We start from the raw sequence: 18,343 nt of genomic DNA, 5'->3' as shown, positions 1-18,343 counted from the left end.
TGGAGACCATGATGCTATTCCTCGTTGGTTTCCTGGGGGCTGTCATTGATGCTGCAATAAGTTTACAAACAACCATGAGACTCCATAACCATTATGGGAATTGCAAGCCTAAAATTTGTTCTGAATATTGATAATCTGACTTAGATGTAGAAACTGCTGTAATAGTATCCATGTGTGTTATCCTCATTTAAACTCTATAATATGTGTTACTGGATCTGTAGTTAGTAGACACTTGGTTTGTGATGTATATGATGTACAAACTTGTCAATCCCTGCCACTTGAATTTCCATAACTGTTGAAAACTGTTAGTGTTACCAATTGAAACCACATATAGACACTAAGACTATAGGTTTTGTTTTTATTTTGTATTCAGCTGAAAATGTGATGAAGTTCCTGCATAATATGTATGATTTAGGTATTATTGCACAAGGAAAAGTATTAACTCTAAGACAATAACCTCCATTTGTAGGTCAAATGAGAACCTCATGGCATGTTGTGGATGATACTGAATGTTGAATCACCTATCGCTCTACAATGTTGTGTACATGTAACGTTACTGGAGACTCAATACAGTTTAGGGTTAATCGCATAACGAAGTTATCGACCTTACATGCTGTGCCTGTGGATAAAATAGGATATTTGCAAGTACGACTAGTAGACAATCACACATGGTGCATTACAACAAACCGTTATTTGTACAATAATTTCGAATGTTGAATAACTAACTTCACTTTCTGTGTTCAAACCAGAAGTGCAATTAAGATTGGTGATCTGACCTTGCCTTATATTTTGCAAGACTTAAATTTTGTACCCACGTTGCAGCTATGTTTGCAGAGATCCTGAAACCTGTTGATGCCGAAGGTCTTATTAATTTATAGGAACTTTCTGATATAATCCTTCTCAAACTAAAAAAAAGAAAAAATCAATCACAAAACAGTTCAACAGGGGGTACAACATTTGATTTCTGATGAAAATATAGAGTTCACTTACAAGCATTCTTGATGGGATTTTGCTTTCAAAGCTGCTACTTTCTTATCTGTGTTAATTGTTACTATGTGTATGTTTTATTACTTATGTCCTCTAATATGTACTTATTATAGTGATGTTATCACCATTCGGCATGAGACATTAGTTTCACGTAATAAGCTTGGTAAATCCAATCTACCTCACAACTACATATAATAGGTGCATTAACTAAATGTTTATTTGTATTTTGTAATTCCTGTTTTTATTATTATCATGTTTTTGTTTTGTTTTGTTCTGCATTCTTTTTATATTATTTTATTATTTACTAAAAGGACAAACATCTGTTGAATGTTTTTCCCTCCCAAGGTGGGGACTGTAAGATATTATTTGATAGAATGTATTTTTCAATGGGAAATTCTGTACCATCTGGTTTGGTAGAGGAAACAGACCTCCTCCCTTTCCCCTGGTAGCCCCTGGTAGCCCTGGTAACCCTATCTTTATGACCAGAGACCAAAAGGGACCTGTCCTCTGATTGGCTCTTAGCCAAATTGACCCCCAATTCTAGATTACTTTAGCATAAGACACCCAAGTCATGGTGGTGGCAAAATGCTATTGGTTGGAAGGAAACCTTATAAAAGGGAAAACAAAGAGAATTTGAGTTCTCTTAACTTCTTCATCTTGCAATGAGACACAAGAAAGAGCTGGAGGGAGAAAGAGAGAGACACACTGCTTCCAGCCTGACCAGACTGGCCAATAAGCTGTGCTGTGAGGAGAAAGAAGAAAATGGGTATTATCTCTTGCTTACTGTAATCCAGCAGAAGCTTAATATTACTTATTTTCAGTAATATAATTGAATGATATTAGTTTCCTATTTTTGTAAAAATAAATGATTATTGCACATCTGTGACTTGACCGCATCTTCCCTCTAAAAAGAATTTTAAAAGAGAAACCAATTGACTATGAGTTTTCAGTTCAACTATTTATTTAGATTGACTGAAAAACCAAGCATTCAAATTCTCTAACAGTTACATCTTCAACAGTAAGTTAATTCATGTGAATTATTCTCATCAATGTAAAAGAACAATAAGGTCTATTATGTGTGTCGATAAAATGCTGATATTCCATAACGTTTGCTTGAGTATTCTGCAAAACACATATTTAGGGAACATTTGTAACAATAGGGTTACGATTTGCCATAGACGCGGAATGAGTTTTATTGTAATGTTAAAGATGGAGTCGCCTCAGTTCTGATTATTATTGCTGTGTTTCTCCACTTCTACTCCACGCTTGGGAATGCCCACATCCAGTGACGTCAGCGTTCAATTCCAAAACCGGTGGATAAGCGGGCCGGTTCACAAAAAGATCAGCTGGATCCCAGGCCGAGCAGCGGCTCTGGCTCCAGCACCGGCACCATGTCGGTGGAAAAGCGCTAAGTGAGCTCACACTGAGCTCAGTGTAATGTCTGCTCTGGAGAGCTCACAGTGTGACCTAGTCGTGAGTTCACGTCTTTACTGGGTAGTCCTTGACAACTTAATTGACTCAGTTCTTGTGCTTAATTGGTCAAAATTACCAATGGTTGAAGGTACTCAGGGACTGATGTGTAGAGAGACTTATTAAACCTGCAGGATTGTGGTTTTCCCAGATCAGAATTAACCAGCTAACCACAAAGGAACATGGTAGGTGCTATTGCAACATGGATAACACAAATACATTGAAATCCAAGTTTGCAGTGGTCCTTGGGCCATTGCGTGGTGATCCAGATCACTTCAGCACGAATTTTGCAGGGACTACTGTGGAGTGGTCCAGACCTCAGAAACTGTATGCATATGAACACTGAAGAAGGCATCATAACTTTAGCCAATACGTTGTGGTTAAAATACTTAATTTAATCCCTGTATTGTACGGAATAATAATAACAACTGTAAAACATAAGAGAAGGGCCTGATAATAAATACAATACACAATAGACTCGAACCCTTAGAATATAATAATATGAACATTTTCATGATTAGTATGATTGTAGTTTGGATGATATATTAATGCAAGTTGATAACATATTTTACAGAAATTGGGTTTTAGGAAGTGTGTCAAAAAACTAAAAGAATTGTCTTAGGGACCACTGCTCCTTTTTTCCAGACCAATGTATTGCCCACTTTTCTTTTAAATTATGTTTAAAACAAAATTGAGGAAGCAGTGGTTAGTTCTGAATCAAACATATTGACCCCCTCACTCAATTTGTAAGTCCTGCAGCAAACATTGGAATATGCATAGATATTTGCACAGACTGGTATAAATGTCCCTAATAAATAACGAAATGCCATTTTTGTTGTTTCAAATGTGCCCAACAACTTACCAGTATGTCCTTTTAGTATGTCACAAATGTTCCCTAATTCGATTTATAAATGTTCCCTGTATGTTATGAATGTTCCTTAAGCATGTGACGAATGTTCCCTAGTTTATATTACAGATGAGCCCTAGCACGTCTCTCTCTCTCTCTCTCTCTCTCTCTCTCTCTCTCTCTCTCTCTCTCAATTCAGCGCATTTGTATTTTCAAAGCAATTAGACATGCAAACATACATACATACATGCATACATATATATGGAAAATTAACAATATAATTATAAATCACTATAAGATGTAATACAGTACAGAAAAACAATATGTAATAAAATGTGATCTTTAATACACACAAATATTTATGGCTGGTCGGAAGCGTCTTGGACTCGGGTTCCTCTTCATTACTTATAATGCTTTTGCCTTTTGCTAAAGCTTTCCATGGAGGGGAACGTGGATGAGTTTGTACCATTCTTGGGAGGCTCTGCCTTGTTGGGGCGGAGCTGTGATCCAGGTGAACAGTAGATCGTGCATAGGTGGGCATGTGGGCATGGCCGGTCAAGCAAATAAGCTTGCTAAGGTACGTAGCAGCAGCAAAGAGCACCCCCATCCAGCCAGCCAGGCAGTCTGGCTGGCAGTGACTGAGTGGTTGACAGATGGCAAGCAACGGAATGCACGTGCTCTGTGATATCATAGCAGTCAGCTCAGAGAGAGGTTTGTGATGTCATCGCTGAGCTGGCTGGCTCTGTGTGTCTTGCTGGCTTTGTCTATGTGTGTCTGTGTGTGTGAGAGAGAGAGATAGAGTGTGTGTTTGTGTGTGTGTGTGTGTGAGAGAGAGAGAGAGAGATTTTTTTATTTTTAACACCTTTATTTTACAAAAGAAAAACTAATAAAACATTAAAAACAAACTAGAAACACATAAAAGACATGAAAAAAACTCCTGACATAAAGACACAGCCTATTCTAAAAACCACTACACACGTGCTACCAATAAAAGATTCAAATGAATTAAACCAGTTGGTTAAAATGTCCAAAGTGAATGGCACAGATGGCCGCCCCGACCCCCCACATCTGCAGAAAAGCGTCCAGGTCTCCCGTCAGGCTGTAGAAATTGTAATCCAGTCGCACTCTGGAGCTTACGAGAGACCTGAAGAGGGAGAGTGCACACTTTTGCTGCCGCGCTCAGTCTGACTTCTCCTACTGCTCAGGATTAGCCAGCTTAGCCTGCCCCACTAGAAAGTTTGCTAACTGACAAACATGTCTGTGGCGCTGCTTGTACAGGACTCCCAAAATAAACACAGTGCGTGAGAAAAGGAGGCCCAGCTGCTTGAACAGGCTCTCCAGTGTAGTGAACAGCAGCTGTAATCTAGGGCAGTGGCAGAAACAGTGAAAAAGTGTCTCTCTCTCCCCGCAGTGGGGGCAGGTGTCACTCACTCTGGGGTCCACTGTATGTGCAAAAGTGTTTGTTGCGATGACGCCATGCAGAAGCCATGCAGAAGCGGGGGCTTGTACAGGCTCCTCCAGGCCGGGCAGGCATCTTCCCCCAGAGCCAGGTGCTCCCTCCAGGGGGTGTCAGGGAGGGGCTGAAGCTGCTGATGGTGCAGCTCCCTCACACTGAGCTGATAGAGCTCCTGACGCTGAGCTGTGGAGACAGACACACTACACAGACTGTGAGGCGACAGAAGGCGGCCTGATGAGCTAGGGGGGACTGAGAGACACAGACAAACAAGGGGAAAGACGGTGTCAGGGTCCTTGGGCCAGCAGTGCTGCGTGAGAGCCTGGAAAAGCCGCTCCACAGCGCCTATGGGAAGGGCGTTCTGTACTGCCCAGAGAAATCTGGTTACGACTCTCAATGACCGCATACCCAGCCTGGCAGCCAGGCTGTCGGCACCAACCCACTGTCCCCTTTTAAAATCCAACAAATCCCTCAGCCGGATCACGTCGACCTTAAGCAGGACTGACCTGAGGCTGCTGGAGAGCAGGAGTGGACAGCTAAAACCGGGGTTCCACAGCCGTGGCTCCTCTAACAGCCAATACAGACTGCTGCCCCCCAGTTCCCTACCAAGGGAGAAGCGCTGCCAAACCTCGAAAACAGTATGATAAAAAACTGGCAGGAAAGGAAGTATATGGGGAGGTGTCTTAAGTAAAAACATGTGTCTGTCATAACAAGTGTCCAGGGCGGGAGACACTGGGGATCTTGAGGGTACAGGAGCCTCTGAGCTGCCTGCAGCCGAAAGGCACTCAGCCTGCTTAACAGATCTACCAACCCCTGTCCCCCCTCCTGGAGCGGCAGGACAGCACTGTTTTGCGCACCCAGTGCAGCCTGTCCCAGAAGAAATCCAGGAGCAGGGTCTGTATCTGGGACACCAGGGCCGGTGGGGGGTCCAGACAGGCATAAGTGTGACAGAGCATGGAGGCCACCAAGATATTAATAACAATTGCTCTCCCCCTAAAGGAGAGCTGGGGCAGCAGCCAGCACCATGCCCTCAACCGGCCCTGTACCCTCTCCAGCAGGCCAGCCCAGTTCTCCTGCGTCTCCCCCAAAGTCACACCCAGCACCCGAGGTCCTGAGTGAGACCACTGCAGCCCCGCAGAGAGGGCAGGGTGGGCAGAAACCTCCAACACCCCAACCAGATGAGCGCTGCTCTTGCCCCAGTTGACCCTGGCTGAGGTGGTCCTGCTGAACTAGTCCAGACACTCCCACAATGACCTGGACGTCTCGCTGGCCAGACTGTGTGTCTCAGCAGCATAGACCGACACCCTGACCGCCTGCTCTGGGTGACAAGAGATGGACAGGCCACCATTGATCTTCAGCACACTAAACACACGACAGTACAGCACCTGAATAAATTCTACGAACCGCGGGCCGACACCAACTGCTCTCAGCTCTCGGCATGATGTCTCTGAGCCGCTTAGCCAGAGCCTTAGACAGGATCTTATAGTCCTGACACAGCAGCGCCACTGCCCTCAAGTTCCATATGGAGGACAGATTCCCCTTCTTGGGCAGCAGGGTCAGAATAGCTCTACGACAGCTAATGGGCAGCAGCCCAGCTCACAGGCCCTCCTGCAGCACTGAGAGCAGGTCCGGGCCCAGCTCAGCCCAAAACTCGGAGAAAAACTCCGCAGTGAGCCCATGCAGTCCCGGTGCCCAGCCCTTATTGAGCTCTTGCATTGCGCAGGTCAGCTCTGCAAGGGTTAGTGGGGCCTCCAGCCCCTTGACCCCATCCTGTGGGACCATAGGCAGACCCTGCAGAAAGTGCTGCTGCTGCTCCAGGCTGCCCGGCTCTGCGGAGTACAGCTCCCTATAGAATTGGGCGGCAAGACTACACATCTCCTGCCCATCCTGCAGCATGTTGCCCTCAGCCGTCCTCAGGCTGAGCAACACCCTGCTCTGCTGCTGCCTGCATTCCAGCCCAAAGAAGAACTTGATGGGCGCATCCATCTGTGTCAGGCTCTGGAACTGCGAGCGCACCATTTCCCCTCGAGCGCACATCCTTAGCAGCTCTGTCAATGCCTGCTGCATAGCTTTAAGGTCCTCTAATGCCCCCGAATCTCCAGCGTCCAAGGCTCAGTGGAGCACCTGAATCTCTCCTTCAAACTCCTTCATACATTAATTCAAGCTGTCAGTCCTATGCTCAGTGTACTTCTAGCAGAAGAGCCTGGTCTGAAACTTGTCAATGTCCCACCACTGTCTCAGGGAGGCAAATCTAGGGTGCTCTGATCTCCATCTCTGCCAAAAGAAAAGAAAAGAATTACAAAAAATCCTGTCCTGCAGCAAACTATTATTGAAAAGCCAGTAGGCACTGCGCAGCCGGACAGGAGGCAGGGTGACACTCACAGTGATGAGACAGCGGTCAGTGGTCAGGTGGGGGTGATATGGCAGCCACCGATCAGATTGACATGATGTCTAAAGGTATAAAATCTTTCCAGCCTGGCTAGCGACATAATGCTAGTACCCGGCCTCACCCAGGTGTACTGTTTCACCTTTGGGTTGTCATTCCTCCAGACATCGACCAGATTGTGCAACTGTTTAATACCTTCCAGCTGTTTTGCCGACTGTGGACTGGGCTCCAAATGATTCCTATCTAATCTATAGTCCACAGTACAGTTCCAATCACCCCTCCAAAACCAGGATCTCCTCAGCCCCACAGTCTGCTAGCGCTTTGCTGAGCACCGAAAACACTGACAGTCTGTCTCTCACAGCATTGGGGGCATAGATATTAATAAACACAAAGGTCCTTCCCCCGCTCTCAGCCTTTACCATCAACAATCTTCCACCAACCAACTCTGTTTTTATTAAGATAATCCATTTTAAAAGTGTGTGATAATAAAATCCCCACTCCCCCACTCACACTAGACCCATGGCTAAACACACTCTCTCCTTTCCACTCCCACTGCCACTCCCACTCATTCACACTGTCTGCGTGCGTCTCTTGTACAAATAAAACATTGAGACATAAAAAAACATACTATTAACCATCATCATTAGATTGCAAAGCAGTCCTGACAACACTCTTTCCACTTCTTTAACTTGTAGCACTCCGGCTCACTAAACTCCGCGAGTGCCACATCCTGCAGGATCACTTGTGTAGATGCCAGGAACTGCTTTGCATCAGGAAAGAAGTTTTCTAAAACTATATTCCTCTTCCCCTTGGTCTCCCTTAAAAAATCCTTAATGCTTTTAGCACTGTATCTCGCAGTGTCAGTGGAGACGGGCTCACCCTGGGAGTCAGCGATGTCCCCCTCAGCAGCGCTGTCCGAGTCTGCGCTCTCCACAGCTGCAGCACTGCACTCAGACTCCCGGTGCCGCAGCCGGTCGGCCACCTTGGGTTGAGACGGCAGGTTCCCCCAGACAGACTCCCCTGACTGCGAGTCCCGCCGCCCCACAGCCCCCACACCGTCTCCGGGATCCTCCTCACCAGCCGCCCTCGCAATATTCGCCTTTTTAGACAACTGTATCAACGGCCTCAGAAGACGGGGCAGACTGCTTCTGCTGTCTTTTCCTGGGCACTTTAAACCCATCATCACTGGCTAAGTGTTCAGTCTTGGTGGCGGCCGCATCAGCAGCAACAGCAGCTCCCTCCTCGGCTAACTGAGCCCGTGGCTGCTCTGCATTCTCACTGCTAGCAGCTTCCCCACTAGGCTCCCCTACTCTGTCCCCACCGAGGCCAGTAGCGTTTGCCACCGCCTCCCCCTCATCGCTCCCCCGTCCGGCAGAGCCGACACCAGACGGCCCTGCCTGCTCCTCACCTTCCTCTTGCCCCGCCACCGGAGCCTCTCCCTGAGGGCAAGAGTGACTGATGTGCCCCTGCGCCCTACACCTGAAACACCTCGGCAACACAACTCCAGACAGTAACTTCAGGGGCCCCGTTGGGCCACACCTGAGTCGTCCAGGAGCGAGGACCGTAGTCACGCTCTAACGGGAACTGTCTGCAATCAGCAAATACAAAGCGTGGCTACAGAGGCGCCTTGATGCCCTCTTACACCCTCCACTAACAAGAGCAAGGCCGGCTGCTCTACTAGTGCAGCTAGGAGCGAGGCCGTAATCTACTTGCACATTGTCTGGCGCGGGCAATCAAGCGCTTGTGCGGCCTCCGCGCAATATCATGGCAGTGGACCCCTGATCCAATAGGAGCGGGCCACAGACCCAATGAGAAAAATACAATATAATACATAGCTGGCTAGTCAACAGAGTAGCCGAGCTGAACAATATACAATACATACATATCGCGTGACAGCAAGACCATCATGCTGTCAGCACACAGCACAAGAGTGTCCAACTCGACTAAACAGTACAGAGTGGAAGGCACAGCGAGGCAGCGAACTCAAGCGCCGTCAGCTGGGAACAGCGGCAATGAACTCCATTCTACAATTTTAGAATGGAGCCACAGTCCTGTTGTTTAACACATAATACATACATACACATATATACATCACAGGGTGCAGGAGCTGGCTCATGCGCCACACGTGGAACACAGGAGCAGTTGACACCTGTCGAATAGCGCAGCTAACGCAGGACAACTACAGCTCTACCATGCGAATAAATGAACTATGTACACAGCGGGACACTGGAGAACTCAGGTGCCCTCCGCTGGAGGACAACAGCAGCGGTCCCCTGCTCTATGGCGTAATACTGCCAGAGCGGGCCACAGACCTGCTGACCAATACACAGAGCAATGAACAAACTATATACAGGGCGGCCTCTTAAGGCAACATGCCTGTAGGCCGCACGACAAGCCCCGGGAACACATCGACAGGGCTGTCTGTACATCCAGGAGCAGCTCGGGTGGGTGCTCGACTGGAAGGCATAGTCCGGTGGAAGGGAAAGACACGGTTCACTAGCTTCGTCAGGATGCACTTACAGGGGCAGACTGGGAGAGGAAAGGCAGGAGCCAGAGCCTGCAGGCTACTGGGGCTCGACTGCAGCCAAAACCGGGTTCCCAATGGAAGGGACTGCTCCCGTCACATCCAACCTGTAGAACCGGGCAAATGTAAGCGGCGAGGCCCAAGCTGCAGCCGCACAAATGTCTGCCAAGGGGGCACCTTGAAAAAGGGCCCACGATGTGGCAACGTCTCGAGTCGAGTGGGCCACCAGGTGATCAGGCACCGGGGTCCCGGTAGACTCGTAGGCCATGGTAATGGTGTCCACAATCCAATGCGAGAGGCACTGCTTTGAAAGCGCCTAGCCCTGTGTCCGTGCTCCATAAGACACAAACAGTTGGCCTGAGCGCCGAATGTCCTTAGTGTGTTCCAAATATTACCTGAGGGCCCGCACAGGGCAGAACAGGTGAAGCCGACTCTCTTGCTCTGAAGCGAAGGGAGGAGGATGAAAAGCCATGAACTCAATAGGCCTGTTGACATGAAATGGAGACAGCACTTTCGGGAAGAACGCAGGGTTAGGCCGTAGCGTGACCCTGGAGCCATCTCCCGCAAAACGGACACACGATGGGTATGGACAGGGCATGTAACTCGCTCAGGCATTTTGCAGAGGTGATTGCCAACAAAAACGCAGTCTTAAGTGAAACCAGCTTCAGCTCAGCTGAGTTCAGTGGTCAAATGGGGCTTGGGAAAGTGCATCCAGCACTACATCAAGACGCCATGTGGGCAGTGAAAGGGTTCGAGGAGGCCGTAGTCATCGAGCTCCCTTTAGAAACTGCACAGCCAGAAAATGAGACCCAGGAGGCTCACCATCAATCTGAACATGACATGTGGAGATGGCTGCCAGATATACTTTGAGCATGGACGGGGACTTGCCCTGGTCCAACAGCTCTTGTAGAAATTGCAATATGACCCCGATGGGGCAATTAATTGGGTCCTGACCGCCATCTTGGCACCAGGTGCTAAACGTCCACCAGCGGTAGGAATACTGCGACCTCGTAGAGGGAGCTCTCGTTGACTGAATAGTGGCAACTACCGCGTCCGACAGACCCCAGGCAATGAATCGCTCCTGCTCAGGGGCCAGGCCCAGAGCTGGAGGAGGCTCGGATTGGTGTGCTAAAGCATGCCCTCCACCTGGGACAACAAGTCCATTCTCACTGGGAGCTGCCAAGGCTCTCCGTGGAGGAGGGCAATCAGGTCCGCAAACCAGAATCTGTGAGGCCATCGCGGGGCTATCAGCAGAACTGTGGCTCGTTCTCTCCTGACCTTCTCCAGGACCACTGGGAGAAGGGGAAACGGTGGGAACGCGTAGAGGAGACAGCGTGGCCACTTGTGAGTTAGCACGTCGAACCCTAGGGTTCCTGAGCGGTCTTGGACAGAGAACCATAGTGGGCAGTGTGTGGACTCTGCTGAAGCAAAGAGATCCACGTCCGCCTTGCCGAACCTGCTCCACAGTTGTACTACAAGCGGGTGGAGGTGCCAGTCCAAGGAGTACTGCTTGTAACTCCAGAATGTTGATATGGAGGGCCAGTGATGGCTCCGTCCACCTGCCTAGGACTCCACGTCCGTCGCAGACTGCTCCCAACCCTGCTTGGAGGCGTCTGTCGTCATGACTGCTCGGTGGTAAACTGGCCCCAGGGGCACACCGAGTGTCAAATTGTGGGGGCTCTGCAACCAACGGAGCGCCCTCCAGCACGCCAGAGTAACTGTGACTCGGCGTGCTCGATCATGGCGAGGGTGCATCCTGAGAGACCTGAACCACCACTGCAATGGCCTCAACTGGAGGAGGCTGAGGGGGAGGGTCTGTGATGCAGCCACTGGGAGGCCCAGCAGCCTCTGGAAAAGGGATACCCTGACACGAGCTCTCAGTTGGAAGAGGGAGAGACACGTGTGTATTGAGGCAACTCTCTCTGGCGCCAGCGTGGCAAGCATGGCAATGGAATGGAGGCGCAGTCCGAGGAAGTGTGCCTGCTTAGTTGGCGTCAGGCGGCTCTTCTCTCGATTGACCCGAAGGCCCAATTCTGAGAGGCGGCCTAAAATCAGGTCCATGTAATTTCTGAACCTGCTCCCTTGAGTGAGAACAAACCAGCCAGTCGTCTAGATAATTGAGGACGCGGACCCCCTGGCAATGCAAGGGGGCTAGCACAACGTCCACGCACTTGGAAAAAGTGCGTGGCACTAGCGACAGACCGAAGGGGAGAACAGCAAACTCGAACACTCGGCCCTCGAAGGCGAAGCGGAGAAACTTCCTGTGCGCCTGTGCAAGATGTCAGATCCACCGTGGTGAACCAGTCGCCGGGCAAGATGGCCTGGGACATGGTGCGCAGGTTGAGCATCTTGAAGCGCAGCACCTTGAGGTGGCGATTCAGGCGCCTCAGATTCAAGATGGGGCGGAAACCGCAATCTTTCTTGGGCACAAGCAAGTTTGGGGAATAAAATCCCTCGCGGAGAGCAGAGATTTTGACGTGAAGCACCACACACTGCAATGGGTCCCTCAATCGCTTCCACACCACACTCTGGAAGAGGGGTGGATGTGTCTGAAATTGCAGGGAGTAGCCAACTGATATAATTTGGAGCACCCAAGAGTCTTGGGTGCAGTGTTGCCAATTGGACAGTTGCTGGGCATTGTAACGGTGGGCCAGAGGCTGCTGGAACGCCTCAGGACAGGGCTCGGGTGGTGGAGGAGGTGGGGTCAGCCTGGGGGGGCGCCTGCCTGCCAGTGAGATGCTGGCGGAGATCGGCAGGTGGGCGGGGCTGTGGCCTGGGCTGTGGTCCGGCCTGTGGTCCGGCCTGTGGCCTGGGCTGTGGCCTGGGAGCTGCGGTCGGGGGGCCTCCCTGCTGGCGAGCTGCCGCAGACGGCCTGCGTTGCTGAGCCTGAGGTGCCACCGGGTACACTAGGGCCAGCTGCAAAGACTGTTACCTCACCCGGAGGGTGCACGAGAGCATCTCCTCCACAGAGGGGCCAAAAGTAAAGCCCGGCGAGATAGGGGCAGTGGAATTAACCTATGGAAAATCCACCAAGCTCGTTTTTGCTGCGCCCTGGGTCCTGGCATAAGCCTCCCCTCTCCTGGCTAGGGTGGAGGCTGTTGCCGGATGGTCCCAGGTAGCCCTCAGCCCATCAAGGAAGTCAGGCAGCAGCGGGAGTGCCCGCTGACCCCTCTCAAACCTGGAGCGTGGCGGGGCAGGATCAGAAAGCCAGGGGAGCTGAAGCGACTCCACAGCCCTCTGAATGACTGCCCAGAACTCCCTGTCCTGTCCCGTGGGAGCAGGAGGGGAGTCCACGCTCAACGGAGGAGGGGTAGAAGCAACCAGCTACTCCTCCATGAGCTCCGTCTCGAGCTCTGAGTCCGTGAGGACCCAGAGATAGGCGGTCCTCTTCACAGGTGGCCCGTCTGCTGCCCTCCTCCTGGGATGGGGCAGACAGACTCCCCTCAGTCTCCACCGGTGCAGTGTAAGCTGGCGGTGGAGCGTCATGTCGTGGGGGGAGTGGCTCCTGTTGCGCTGCCTGTGCTGCCTGCGCTGCCTGTGCGGCCAAGAGAGCGCAGATTTGGTCCATCCTGCTATTGAGAGCAAGGATGGCCTCATCGCGCTCCCTGTCGGCAGTGACAGTCTTTCTCCTCACAGTACAGCTTATAGGCCAGTCTGGTCAGGCAGGAAGCAGTGTGTCTCTCTCTCTGTCTCTCCTCTCCAGCTCTGTCTTGTGTCTCGTTGCAGGATGAAGAAGTTAAGAGAATTAAAATTCTCTTTGTTTTCCCTTTTATAAGGTTTCCTTCCAACCAATAGCATTTTGCTACCACCATGACTTGGGTGTCTTATGCTAAAGTAATTTAGAAGTGGGGGGTCATTTTGAATTTGGCTAGGAGCCAATCAGAGGACAAGTCCCTTTTGGTCTCTGGTCATAAAGATAGGGTTACCAGGGCTACCAGGGGCTACCAGGGGCTACCAGGGAGATCTGTTTCCTCTACCAAACCAAATGGTATAGAATTTCCCATAGAAAAATACATTCTAACAAATAATATCTTACACCTTTGACCACAAAACACACAGGCATCAGTCACATCATGATCAATAATGGACAGAAAGGAATTCACTGCTAAAACCATATGCAGAACCTGCCACTGTAAATCCCCAGCTCTCTTATTCAGGGGGGCTGTATACAGGGTTCCCCAAGCTGGGCGAACTGCACTCTCAACTAGCAGCTTCCCTCTCCAGGGTGAATCAGGGACATCTTTTAACTGTGCAAAATGAGTAGTTTTCAATACAAACTGATACAGTGTCTTATTATTGGCACTAGAAAAAACAACATCGGAGACTTCCTTCATCTGTAAAATCAGATCTGGCCTATCCTGCCTGAGCCACATGGAAGGGGAAAGCTTCAACTCAATGAAAAGCCTCTGTCTATCGGATTCATTGCTGCCCATCCAAACCTCCCCCTGTACACCCAGCCCCTACTCCTGCAGGGCCACACTCTACTGAGACAGCAACACCCCTACCACTCGCACTGAGTGCACCTGCAGCCTTCCTGCCAAGGCCTCCACACTCATCCAGCCACCCCCCCTCCCCATCACAACCTGCCCCAGCCTGGTCACACCTGCCTTAACCAGCCTGCTGTGCAAGCCCTGAGACTCCAACACAGGGAGCCGCAGTGCAGGGTTACACAGCAACGGCTCTCTCAAAAGCCAATAAGCCCCCAACCTCTCCATGTCTCTTCGCACCCGCACTAGCCACCACGCTTTCAAGACACTACGGTAAAAAAGTGGAACCCCTCTGAGATCCAACTGAGACATGTCTGTCACAAACAACTGCCTGTCCAGCTACAGCCTCTGAGAACAGCAGCTTCTGAACTGTCTGTAACCTGAACACTTCCACCCTGCTGGTCAGGTCTAAAAGTCCCTGCCCACCTTCTGCTACTGGTAGAAAAAGCACTCTCTGCCTGATCCAGTGCAGCCCGTCCTAAAAGAAATGGAGCAGGGTCCTCTGGAGTCTGGTGAGCACACCTCCTGGCGGCTCCACACACACTAGCCTGTGCCACAGCATTGAAGCCACCAGATTACTAATGACCAGCACCCTCCCTCTGTACGAGAGCTGGGGGAGCAGCCATTGCCAGCGCCCCAACCTCTCCTGTACCTGCTCCTCTATCCTCTCCCAGTTCCCCTGCATTGCCTTCTCTCCCCCCAGGAACACCCCCAGACACTTTAACTCCCCACTACTCCACTGCAGCCCAGCTTGCAAACCCAGGGGCTGCCCCCCCCCCACTCTACGAGCAGCACCGCACTGCTCTTCATCCAATTAACTCTTGCTGATGACACCTGCCCATATCTCTCTAGGCTCTCTTCCAAAAGCACAACATCCCAGTCCCCCACCACACACACACACACACACACATCATCGTCTGCATATGCACACAACCGAACACACACCACACTGCAGGACGGGATGCTCAGACCAGTCAACACAGTCCTCAGCGTGTGCAAGAGAGGCTCTATGGACAAGGAATACAGCATTCCCGATAGCAAGCAGCCTTGTCTAATCCCTCTCTGCACCGGAAATGGGGCACTCAACCCGCCATTGATTTATAACACACTAAAAACATTATTATACAAACATTTAATCAGTGTCAAGAAATTAGGGCCCAAACCAAAAGCTTCCAAGGTATGGAACAAATACTTATGATCCACACCATTAAATGTTTTTTCTTGATCCAAGGAGATCAAACCTGCTTGAAAGCCAAACAACCTGGATGCCGACATCAGGTCCCTCACCAAAAAATGTTTATCAAATATTGAGCGCTGTGGGACACAATAAGTCTGATCTGGGTGCACTAGGGATCCCATAACTGGATTGAGATGGTTGGCAAGAGCCTTTGACAAGATCTTAAAGTCACAGCACAAAAATGACACAGGTCTCCTGTTGGAGATTTAACATAAATCACCCTTTTTAGGGAGCAGTGTAAGTACTGCCCTCCTGCAGCTCAATGGCAGCTCACCGTCCAGCACACCCTCTTCACTCACACTGAGTAAGTCCATCCCCAGTACTGGCCACAGAGCCTTATAAGAACTCCACCAGCAGCCCGTCCAGTCCTGGCGCCTTTCCGTTGTTCAGGCCCTGCAGGGCAACACTGTTTTCTAGTTCTTTTTCTAGTTTTCTCAATCTAAACCTTTCCAGATTCTCAAGCTCCGCAGAGTCCCATATCAGAGCTTGTGCTGAGCTAACAAACTGTTTTAAATCAGGAACAAAGGACTCCACATTCACCCCCCTATTCCCTTTATTTTGTTGCAAAAAACAATAAGACTCTGAGCACTAAACCCCCCTTCCCGGGGATCTGCCACTTCCGACATTTGAGAAGAGTCAGTAATACAGTTTTCATCATCCCTGTCTCCCTCTGAACTATCCTGTACCCTGGCAGCCCCGCCACTCTCGCCACAAGGACTCCTACACTCATCACCCCAGCTGACCCCACCAACCGACACACCATCATCAACAAAACGCACATTCGTTTTTTTTGCGGGTACATAAACATTGTGTGTTTTCACTCTCTTTTTCGCCGGTCTTTAAAATACCTCCTCTTCACCATCCCTCCCTCCATCCTTGTCAGCTTCTTCCTCCACCACCACCCCATCAACACCCAAAACCTCACACACCCCCACTGCTCCCCGGATCTCCACCCCACCTCCGCCACCTTCCTCACCGGCTTCACCAGCTGGTTCACTGATGTCCTCCGCCACTATACGGTGCTGAATCTGCCGCAACCCCGCGGCTTCAGCCGCCGGCTCACCGACACCCTCCTCAACCTGCACTGCCTGAGCCCGCTGCAGGCCCGTGGCTTCCCCCGCCGCACTGGTTCCTGCAACCAGTTCCTCGGCACCAACTTCATCCACCCGCTTCTCACGCTGTCGTGCATCTCCTGCCCCGACCTCCCGTACCGGGCAAGTGCTTCGGATGTGCCCCTCTCCACCACATTTAAAACACTTCATCGTGTCTGTGGTGGCAAAAACCATATAATTGTAGGTGTCATGGCACAAAGTAAACACGACCTCGAACTCTCACCTGGGGTTCTCCAGGATCATGTACACCTGTCTCCGAAAAGACACGACATGCCAGAGTTCTGGGGCTTTACACCCCAGCGGGATATGCTTCACACCCGACATGAGTTTCCTGTACCGCTGCAGCTCTCGTTCAATCAGCAGACTGGGAATGAAAGGCGGGACATTAGAAATGGTTAAAAGAGTCACAGGATTTGCCAACGGAACTACCTGAATGAGTGACTGGTTGACAACAATCCCCTGTTGTAAAACCATTTGCACCAGATCTTCCCTGGCCAGAAACACCACTACGGCTTTACTCATACGGGAGGCTGATTTTACATTCTCGCAGACCACTACCTTCCCCACCGCAAGAACACACTCCTCCACGGTAACCCGTTCAAAAGTCATAATTTTAATGGCGGGCTGACACGTCAGATTTTCCAAAGCAACCATTTTAGAACCACCACCGGCCCTTGCCATGACAGCCCGCCGCTCACCCCACTTCCAGACCAAATAAAGCTCCACAAGGCCAAAACCAGAAAAGCACACAAGGAAATTACGTACACTCTCCTTCACAAAACTCCCACCACACAGAGAGAGAGAGAGAGAGAGAGAGAGAGAGAGAGACATTAAAACAGACAGACACTAACACAGCCAAATACCCACCTACTCTCACACACACACACACTCTCTCTCTCTCTCTCTCACACACACACACACAGCCAGCAAGACACACAGAGCCAGCCAGCTCAGCGATGACATCACGAACCTCTCTCTTAAGCTGACTGCTATGACATCACAGAGCACGTGCATTCCGTTGCTTGCTGTCTGTCAACCACTCAGTCACTGCCAGCCAGACTGCCTGACTGGCTGCATGGGGGGGCTGTTTGCTGCTGCTGCGTACCTTAGCAAGCTTATTTGCTTGACCGGCCTTCCTCCTCCTCCGCCCACATGCCCACCTATGCCCGATCTGCTGTTCACCAGGATCACAGCTCTGCCCCAACAAGGCAGAGCCTCCCAAGAATGGTACAAACTCATCCACGTTCCCCTCCATGGAAAGCTTAAGTAAAAGGCAAAAGCGTTATAAGTCATGAAGAGGAACCCGAGTCCAAGATGCTTCTGACCAGCCATACATATTTGTGTGTATTAAAGATCACATTTGATTACATTTTGGTTTTCTGTAGTTTATTACATCTTATTTTGATTTATAATTATATTGTTTATTTTCCATATATATGTATCTATGTATGTATATATGTATGTATGTATGCATGTCCAATTTCTTTGACAATACAAATGCACAGAATTCAGAGAGAGAGAGAGAGAGAGAGAGAGAGAGAGAGAGAGAGAGAGAGACAGAGAGAGAGGTCATGTTGAACAAAGCTCCTAAAGTAATTTATTAATATGCTCTTTTGGAATTAGAAAATCAGTTTGAAATGAAAATTAAACTTAAATAAATTAAATGAAACAAAATACAATACAATCCTTTAATTATAAATATATATAGAAGAAGACTTTGGACACAGCAAAATCAAACTAAGTACTTAACTGCAAAGAAGAGGATAGATCTTTTTGTGAACCGGCCCGCTTTTCCACCGGTCTTGGAATCGAACGCTGATGTCACTGGATGTGGGCGTTC

At 49.8% G+C, this 18,343-nt stretch overlaps 2 non-coding genes across 2 annotated transcripts; one reads left to right on the top strand and one right to left on the bottom strand.

Moving 5' to 3' along the window:
* Positions 1–3,686: 3,686 nt before the first annotated feature.
* Positions 3,687–3,801, top strand: LOC136751961 (U5 spliceosomal RNA). The gene has a single exon (XR_010817144.1). It is a non-coding gene; the product is annotated as a U5 spliceosomal RNA (small nuclear RNA).
* A 13,898-nt stretch (positions 3,802–17,699) lies between these two features.
* LOC136751940 (U5 spliceosomal RNA) lies at positions 17,700–17,814 on the bottom strand. Its single transcript, XR_010817125.1, has one exon. It is a non-coding gene; the product is annotated as a U5 spliceosomal RNA (small nuclear RNA).
* Between the last annotated feature and the right edge of the window lie 529 nt (positions 17,815–18,343).

This window comes from Amia ocellicauda, chromosome 6, assembly GCF_036373705.1.
Source record: "Amia ocellicauda isolate fAmiCal2 chromosome 6, fAmiCal2.hap1, whole genome shotgun sequence".
In the NCBI taxonomy this organism is placed as follows: domain Eukaryota; kingdom Metazoa; phylum Chordata; class Actinopteri; order Amiiformes; family Amiidae; genus Amia; species Amia ocellicauda.
Note: the sequence above shows the minus strand (reverse complement) of the source record. Positions and strands in the feature narration are given on the sequence as shown.